Source organism: Papaver somniferum, unplaced genomic scaffold (genome assembly GCF_003573695.1).
Source record: "Papaver somniferum cultivar HN1 unplaced genomic scaffold, ASM357369v1 unplaced-scaffold_137, whole genome shotgun sequence".
Classification (NCBI taxonomy): Eukaryota; Viridiplantae; Streptophyta; class Magnoliopsida; order Ranunculales; family Papaveraceae; genus Papaver; species Papaver somniferum.
This window is the reverse complement of record NW_020622934.1, coordinates 17866933-17876945: the sequence shown is the minus strand read 5'-3', so window position 1 is coordinate 17876945 and position 10013 is coordinate 17866933. Positions and strand designations below refer to the sequence as shown.

Sequence of the window (10013 nt, the reverse complement as noted above, 5' to 3'; positions counted from 1 at the left end):
CCAAAACAAAGGCTTGCGACGATCAACGGCCATCCTTCCATCTAAGATGCAAATCTTAGCCGTCCAAGGTCGCCAACCAACGCATGGAAACCTTTGGCACAAAACCCTAGTTTCCGTCACGCCCAAAACGCGCCAAGACATGCCGGCCATGCCATATGTGCCAATGGCATGCCAGCCACCTTGCCGCGCCATACCACGTCGTCCTTCCCTATGCGGTTACCAAAACAAAGGCTAGCGACGATCAACGGACATCATTCCATCTGAGATGCAAATATTAGCCGTCCAAGGTCGCCAACCAACGCATGGTGACCTTTGTCCCAACGCCAAAACCTTTTTTTTGGCCATTCCCAAACCGCGCCAATGCATGCCAGCCATGCCACATGTGCCAATTGCATGCCAACCACATTTCCACGCCATATCATACGGGCCTTCCCTATGCGGCTACCAAAACAAAGTCTTGCGAAGATCAACGGTCACTTTTCCATCTAAGATGCAGATCTTAGCCATCCAAGGTTACCAGCTAACGCATGGCAACCTTTGGCCCCACGCCAAGCCCTAGTTTGGTCGCGCCCAAACAAATCCAAAACCCTAACTTTTGGCCTTGCCTAAACTAGGCCATATTAAAGCCGTACCGTCCATGCTTTCATGCCACTGGCTACCAAACGAAGAGTTGCAATAATCAACGGATACCCTTCCTCTCAAGATGCAAAATCTCGACCGTCGGAGGTCACCACCGAGCCGGAAATTCTCCCAAGCTCAACTTTCCGAACAACAACATGCTACATGTTTTCCACGAAAACACAATAGACATCAACACGTGTCACAAAATGGGGGATGCTCATTGGGTATTGGTTTAGCGGTTTACAGCGTGCGGCGTACACTACGCCCGTTATAAGACAGTATCATAAGGATGAGGCGGTTAGTAAATACAGGGAGTAATGGTTAAACGTTTTCTTTTATGGAACATCAATTCCAGGCGTTACCGGTTACCACCTCCTCCCATTTAATCATCTGTTTTCCATTTCTTACGAGACCAAAGTACATTTCACTTCGACTTGTATAAATAGGTCTTACCTATTTCCACCGAACAACAGGTTCAGGTCAGGAGGATACAACACTCGAAAAATATTTGCTAGCTTTCCATCTGTTAGCTTCCCACTTTCTGAAACAAGTCATGAAACAACTACTCTTCCCCAATCAACTATTCTGGTCTCAACACTCTCTTCACTCCCTCCCCAAAACCAACCCTTCTCCTTCACTTTGTGACCGAAGCAAGTCTGGAACTGCCATTTCTTGGTTTAGGCCGGATTTGTACAAATTGATCTCTCGAATCTAAAGTACTCCCTTGCAGTACATTGTTTAGGGTTTAAACTCGTTTCTCACCCACACACCCAAAATTACCAAAATCAGCAGAAATCGTTTTCACCCTCAAACATTAGGGTTGGACAAATTACAAAAGGTCAATTGAAAATATTGATAAACCAATATTACGTCTTGATCACTTGAACAACTACAAGGGTCCCACATAGAATATGACAATGCCTAAATTGTTGGAAAGAAAGCTATCCTACGAGTAAGCGGTCTAAGTTTATGTTTTATTTCGTTAGTGTTTCTTATTATTCTTATGTAAGATGGTGTTCATCAGAAATTGTTGTATGCACAAGCTAAGATCCTGTTGTTTATAAGCCTTGGGAACCCTTAACCTTGAAAGCCGGTTTTTAAGGTTAGTTAGGCCCATTGTGGTATCATAGAAAGCAGTTTATGACTAAGGATTCACCCGATTTAATTCCATGCATGTTTAGACCCAAAGAGACTACATGTGAGGGGGCACGTTGAGAGTAGTCCCACATCGTATGGGAAACCTAAGAACCTACGGTTTATAAGACTTGGGAAACCCTAACCTTGAAAACTTCGTATGACAACCTAAGATCATGCAGTTTATAATCCTTGGGTAACCCTAACCTTGCAAGCCGATTTTCGACGTTACTTAGGCCTATGGAACTTCAATAAAAATTGGATATGCACAATTAACATCACTGCTGAATGCATTGAGAGTGACTTGGTATTGCTGAGGAAGAGATTGGATGACCTCCTGCCAGAATAAGTCAATTGGACTTTAAGTTTCAAAATTGTTGTTGGTACGTTGGACCTATTGTGGATTTTGACATTATAGAGATGTACTATCCAGATAGATTTTTGAGACAGTTTCGTTATATCCAAAAGAATCTTGAACCTTGTTTCTCCATTTATGTGTCAAATTCAAGGTTTGTGAGGAGTTATTTGAATGCAACCACAGTTGCTGATTACAGTTGTTATTGAATTTCCTCGGAAGGTTAGCAGAAAACTACATGACGTGGTACCGTCGACTTACTCACATAATTCAAGCCAATCCTAGATCAAGAACAAGAGAGCGGCTGGAAAAAGTTCAAGCAGTGGAAAAGCTTATGCTCATCGTGAGTAATATTGTATTTGTAATTGTAAAACATTGAACGATATAATATACGACTGCTAAGGAGCGGCGGTTGTAATGTTTTACATGTGGGAATGAACTAGAATGAGAAAATCTACAATAATAAAGAAAAGGCCCCTTCTTGGTGAAGCCTTCTTTTAGATTGGTCATAAAAAGACAAAATAACTTGGTGTCACCTTGATATTACTAATATGACCTTCAACTATCATTCAGCATATGTATACATATGTATTCAAGGTAAAAATGTACATTAAATCAGGATTTACATATTCACAGAAATACAATTGTTTTGAAAGTATATCAAAAAATTAAAAAATCTGAAGATACAAACCCGATTTTTATAAAATTTATATATTTGTAAATCTCTTTGAATTATCTACGTAATGAATATAAAATAAAAATATTAAATTTGTATTTTACGGAAAACAATTCATTGTTATCGAGTTTGGTGTTGTTAAAAAAATCAAAGTCAAACATGTATATCGCACATGTGTTTTCACTACTGAAGGATAAGGAAAGGCTTGACAATAACGGGATGAAGATTCAAAATATTTTTATCTATGTACACATACTCAATCGAGAACTAGAGCATTAACAAACACAAAGAAGACTCCCTTTGAGCTTACAATGTCTACCAAATTAAAAATCGAGGTTGAAGCTCTAGCATTTGACTGGTACTTTTACTATAAGTTGTCTAATTTTTTAAAATATTTTTGCAACAACCTTTGAGGGTAGTATACTAATATTATCCAAATGGTGTTGTAGGAGAAATCAACATTATCATAATTTGATTTTAAAACTAAAAAGACCCTAATTCAAATTAGAATTAATAACTGTGAAATATCTTATTAACAAAACAAAAGAAAAAAAATTAGGAACTGATCCTATGAGGGTCGCGTGGGAAAAGCGAAGTCTTACTGATGTTGTTCAAGCACAGAAAAGCATCACCACTCGCTCCAATCCAGCTCCAAATCCACCATGTAGGGATGTACCGTACTGAAATCCATCTATATATGCTTGATCAATTCCAAGACCATCTACTCTAGTTCTCAAGATCTCATGTACGTGCACACGTTGACCTCCTGAAATGATCTCCTAATCTCGAATAAAGACATCAAATGAATTATTGTATGCAGGGTTGTCATAACATACATGGCATGGTGTAAAAAGGCCTAACAGCCGATGGATACCGGTGAAGTATATAGAACTCGGTGCCATATTTTTCAAGTAAAAGCTTCCATAACTTCCTCTCCACTTCTGTATTTAAGTCACCAAGAGGATCAACTTCAACACCATCTTTCTTCAACATCTGAACCCCTTCTTCAAAAGTAAGTCTCAGTGTCTTCCTTAGGTACTTCAGAGGCATAAAGGGATATTGTTCCCCACTGGCCTAAAATTCTTTTTTGCAGTTCTCATTCAAATTATCGAATATTCCAACAAATAGGTCGTCTTTAATGTCCATTACCTTAAAATAATACTCCTTAATCTCCATTTCCACGTCAAGACTAGTAAATTCACATAAATCTTTGTGCGTGAAGGAGTCCTCTGCCCTGAAAACATGCCAACCTCAAAGACAAGCATGCAATCACTACACATTTACAACTTCTTGTGAAGTTGTGGTGATTATGCTAGGAAAGCATGGCGGCCTTTATAGTCAAGTCTGAAGACAGATACACCGCCTTCACTTGCGCCTGCTATCGATTTTGGTGTATGGATTCCAATAAATTCTTTAGATAACAAGTACTTCCTAAATGTAGTTTCAACTTGAGACTGAATGCGGAAAATCGCTAGGTTAGTAGGAATGTGCAAATCTAAAACCCGAAAATTTAAACTTTTATCCTGGTTAACGCCAACAAGTTGTTCGTCAGCATGCAAAGCTTTCTTAATATCAGCTTCACTGCGTGCTGCGTCATCAATATTGATTGGAAGCATGGGTAAAGCTTTACTAATCCCATAGATTTTTATGACTTGCAGTTCAACCTGCTGGGTTGCTCCCTTAATTGGAGCATCAGGAACTGATACAATCCCTTCCACATCCATATGAGATTCTGTTGGGGGGATTACCTATCCGAGACGTTATGCACAATATGAAACCTACACAAGCAATAATACGCAATACCCAAGTACGACAAAAATAACACCAATCACACAATACCAAATATTAACGTGGAAAAACCTCTCAGATGCGAAAAATAAACAACCACGGGCAAACTTCCACCATGACATGTAACGGGGTTACAACGAATTCTCCCAAACCGGGGTTTCACACAACTTCAAGATGCATATATCACTTGGATAATAATGCTCTCTTTCTCTACTCACTCACTGCTAACGATGAATAACTAATTCTTTACCAAATACTTAGGTAGATTCAACCAATAAAAAAACAAGGAAATACCTTTGAAGAGATGTATGATGCGGTGGATAAATCTTCACCAACCAAAACGGTCCTTCGCTAGAACACCCTTCTTCTCCAAACTCTCTCAAATCATCACCAAGACACAACTATAATAGCTCCCCATTTTCTCCTTCCTCTTGTTTTTCTCACGGAAGCAAACACCTCTTTTTTTCTCGCCCTTTCTTCTTCTTCACGAACAAGAGATATATATCAACTTAGTTTCCTTTTCCAAACTAACCTCCTATTGACAACCTAATCGTTGGGCCATAAGGAGTGACCGTCCCAACAGATTCTTTGCTCAAACTAGTTGCAAACTTCACCATTTACCGACTGATGAGCTTTTCCGCAACTGTAATAACACACTGAATAGTGAATCCCTGCTCTCTCAAAACCAACAATATTTTTACCAACAGGACGGGTTGTTTGAATTCGTCCACGGACAAGAACTGTTTTATCCTTCAAACTTTCATTCACCAATCCAATTCTAGTCCGTTTTCGTCCGGTAACATCTTTTGATTGCATATCTTGAAGCGCAACTTCCCCATAATTTTCTGTCAATGGATCAGCTTCTATTGAGACAGAAGCGAGAGCAGCAGCAGTAGCTGCTGCAGCTTCTTGTTGACGTTTAAGTTTCTCCTGTTTCATTGCTTCTTTATTTGCAGCTTTTTTGCTCAAAGTAGTCCCACCTTCTTCTTCTGCAACATTAAAATTGAAATTGATGTTTAGTCCCAAAGTTAGTGGGCTTTAGACACTCTAGTCCAGCGTCCTCAGGCCTAGTACTCCCTAGTCCAACAAAAAAAACCGTGTAAACAGTTTGGTCCAAATTTTTAACGAGTTAGTCCAAACTCGTGACGATCCAAACTAATCTGTTACCATAATTACCCATCCGTATGAGCATACAGGAATACAAATGAGTTTTTAATTTTTAGATCTCAAATTCAAATCAGGAGAGAGACCGAGATATATTTTGAGGCGATTTCTTGGATTCAATCGTTTGTTCATCAATTTTCAATCTCAGGTTAGAGACTTAGATTTCAATCTCATCTTTCATTCGATTTTGTTTGTTACTTCGATTATGTGTTTTTGATTATTTATTTTTTAATGCATGAGATGAAATCCATTTTGTCTTTCATCTTGCTTTCGGTTTTTTGATTTCTGTTTTTGGTATTGATTTTGTTATTTGTTAGGTTTTGATTTTCATGAAACTCTTTTGATTTATGTTTTTCATTTCAATGTTTCTTTTTATTTATTTTTGGATGTATGATATGAAATCGATTCGATATTTGATTTTTTTTATTTTCCATTTCTTCATCTGTGTGTTTAATTAATGGTTATTCATGGTTTATATTGATAGAGTAATTGATGTTTTTTATTTTTTGACTATGCAGAATGTGTACTTTCTTGTACATTGTATACGTTCCGATATTTTGTGATTTAAGGTTTGAAAAAGCGGGGGTCTAACAACCACACCCAATATTTAGTTTGGCAATCTTAATAGACAAACTCCAATATACTTTCAAGAGAATCAACTAGACAGTTAGACTCAATCTATAAAAAGTATATCAAACAGTTTTATATCTCTATCTCTTGATTCAATCCGCAATCAGCAAATAGGGATTTGCGAGCCCGATTGAATATAAGAGGATTAACTTGAACGGTACCAAAGACCAATGTTCAAGTGTCAATCAATTCACTCAATAACCATAAGGCCGGATACAAGAACTGATTGATCTTAACGTACAACCTGTGATATTTCTATTATATAAATAAAATATAATGCGGAAAAGAAATAACACAGACACCAGAATTTTGTTAACGAGGATGCAGAAAAACCCCAGGACCTAGTCCAGAATAAGCACACACTGATTATAAGTTGTTACACCAATCTCCTACTACCTATTCGGACTAGATGTAATACCTTCTTCAGCACTTGTAGAACTCCTAGCAGAATACCGATTCTCTTTAGAAATTCTTCACACAAATCTTCTAGCAGAACCCGGGGCTCTCTTTAGAAGATATCACAACACGATTGATACGATTTGATATTTTGTTTGCACAAAACACCAGTTTGATTTCCCTTTAGATGTGAATCAAGATTTTGGAAATCTTGTGTTTGTTTTGATAAAAACAATTACTAGGTAAAAGTAATATCAAAACAAACTTGTAGATTAGAGATTATTATCTCTTCAATAAAAGGAAGAGAAACCTAATAACTCTACAACAAGAACAACTAGAATAAATCTAGAGATATCTTGTTTAAAACTTCTCAAGGATTTTACGAGATGCCTCAATAGAAGTTTTTCTTTCTAGTCTCCGATTTTGACTAACAAGTGTTGGTATACGATCGGAAACTGAAATCTATCAAAACCTAGAGTTTATGATCAACAACTCTTGCATGGTTTTATATCAGAAGAGAAAACCTTAGAATAGACAAGAGGTGAAAAACCTTGATTACAAGTTGTATAATCAATCACGGAGATTTAATTCAACTTGGCTTTGTGATCCCCAATACAAAGACTTTATCTCACTCTTGTTCACGAAGAACAGAAGACATGGAAATAACCTGCAAAGCTTACGCCTATTTTCCAAAAGGGATGAAAAACGTGTAAACTCACGAACTTTTATTTATAATGAACAATAGCTTGGAAGCTAAGCAAAGCTATTTTCCTTTTTCAAGACTCTCCTAAATATGGGAGTCTTTCCTAAGTTACAAATATTATGCATAAAATTAATTAATTAATTAATTAATTAGCAAATATTTATTTATGTGAATAAATCACATTCTAACTTAGGAAGGAATTAAAAGTTATCACAAATACTTTAATATGGTAATCAAATATGTTTGGAATAATAGTCATCTTGCCTAGACAAGAAAACATCACCAACTCGACCAAAAATAGCTTTTTAGTCACGAATTGGTCCCAAGTCCATGAACTACTACAAACAGCCCATGGATTGTTTCCTACTAACGAACTTTAATAAACCACTCATAACTTCATCGTTATAACTCGGAATTGAGTGATTCTTGGCTCGTTGGATTCATAAGATCATTCACTATAACATGAGAGTCTTTATAAGAATAAAGGTTATTGCCTCCAAGGTCATGAATCGAATAACCTCAAGTATATATACATAAATGTACATTTACCGTCATTGGAATTGTTCCATAGAGTGAGCATTTATTTTGATAGATTAGAAAGGTAGAATTGAACAATAATCCAAATGAATTCAATCACATACCTTTGTTGATGAAGTACTTGTTGATGTCTTCTTGTAGGCTTCAATCTTCAATCTCCATCCTTTAAGGATAGCTTTGATTCAACTTCTTAGACCTAATCTATTATGAAACTATCTTTAGTATGTTAAATCAAGAATGCATTTTGGCAACTAAAACTGACAACTAAGTTGACATACCAACGCTAGTGGGTTCAACCGAGCAGTGCTCTCACAATCTCCCCATTTGTCAATTTTAGTGACAAAACCATTTTACATATGGATTGTACTTGTTCAAAGCAAAATCGACAAGCTTGATTTCCTTGGTTCTTCAACTCTTCATGTGTTCATCCTGTACTTGTTGAAGTTCTATCATAGTATTATTACACAACATCAAAGTTTCATTGTATCTCAACTTTGACAATAATACTATGGTGATATGTATCACTCCCCCTTAGTCAATACTCCATCTCACATGGAAACCATTCCCCCTTACATAATGATCCGAAAACCATATGTATTTTTAGTGTGAACTACATATTAATTCTCCCCCTTTTTATCAATAAAATTGGCAAAGGTACAAGAACGGGATCATAATGAAATTTATGAAAGAGACATTTCATGACTAAAAGAAAAAAATACATACCAACTAATTTAGATGCAATCATAAAGCCGAAGCTAAATGCATTCATCAAGGAGTTTAAAGATACAAGATAACTCCTCTAAAATTCCGCAACCGCACACCCCTCAAGATATGACCATTAAGCACAAGTTCAAAAGAACTCTCCCCCATTTGATGTCATTCCCGAAAGAACAACAAGAGTGACCTTACTCCAGAGATAAGGATTTATAAATTGGATTTTAGAAAACCCACAAGGAGATACGAACTAAGAACCAATCATTGAAAGTCTCTCATGAGATCGTGTTACTAACAATGGAACTATCTCATGGTAATAATATACAATAGGACCAAGTATTGTGATCATCTTTTCTAAGATACAAACTTGTATAAACAAGAATTGATATGCTTAGAAGGAAGAAAAACCTTTTCCATAAAAATTTACACCAAGAATGGTTACTATAAGAGTATGAAAAAGATTCTTTGACAATAAAAACCAACATCCATGGCTTTGATAATTGCTTCTAACCTGTTATATTTAATAATTCCAATCACAAATCAAGTTAGGTAATTAAGAATCATAGGCGTGGTATTTAACCATATTCTTCTTCACCATAACTAGTTCAAATGACTCAAATGAACTAGTTAGAGAGTTGTTCAATTGCAAGGAAATCTTATGTAACTACACAAGACACAATCGAAACAAAAACGATTTGATTCACTCAAATCGGTTCATGAACTTTATAGACACAGTTTGCAAAATCATTCCTTAATCAATGTAAACATGAGTTCAAGAACAATCATTTTTAGATATAACCTACTCAAGTTGGCGGACTGGGTTCACGCACTTAAGTTCCCGGAAGGAGTTCACAAACTCCAGCAGAAATTCTCGGGTTCAAGAACTTCGCCAGTTCGCGGACTGAGCTTGCTGAGTGAGTTTTCAAACTCCAGCAGATATTCTCGGATGAGAACTTCCGCCAGTTCACGGACTGGGTTCGCGGACTGAGTTCGCAAACTGTGTAAACAATTCCGGTTCTCTTGATCAACAAAGTTCGCAAACTTTGGTTCAAGGAATAGGACTTATACATATATGTGTTTCCACAACAATGCTTATATCCATCAATGGTTATATAATCTAAACTCTCATTTTAATCATTGAAACATTCTCAGAGGACGTTATATAGTTGTTATTCACAAACCATTTTTCGTCAGAGCAATTTTCGAAGTGATCGAAACATATCATGACTTTCGTCACTAGGTAAAGATGAACTTGGTTAAAGCGAAAGCTTACCAACACATATTTTGAGAAATAT

At 36.7% G+C, this 10013-nt stretch overlaps 1 pseudogene; it reads right to left on the bottom strand.

Moving 5' to 3' along the window:
• Positions 1-3341: 3341 nt before the first annotated feature.
• Positions 3342-5754, bottom strand: LOC113334630 (annotated as a pseudogene).
• Positions 5755-10013: the final 4259 nt, after the last annotated feature.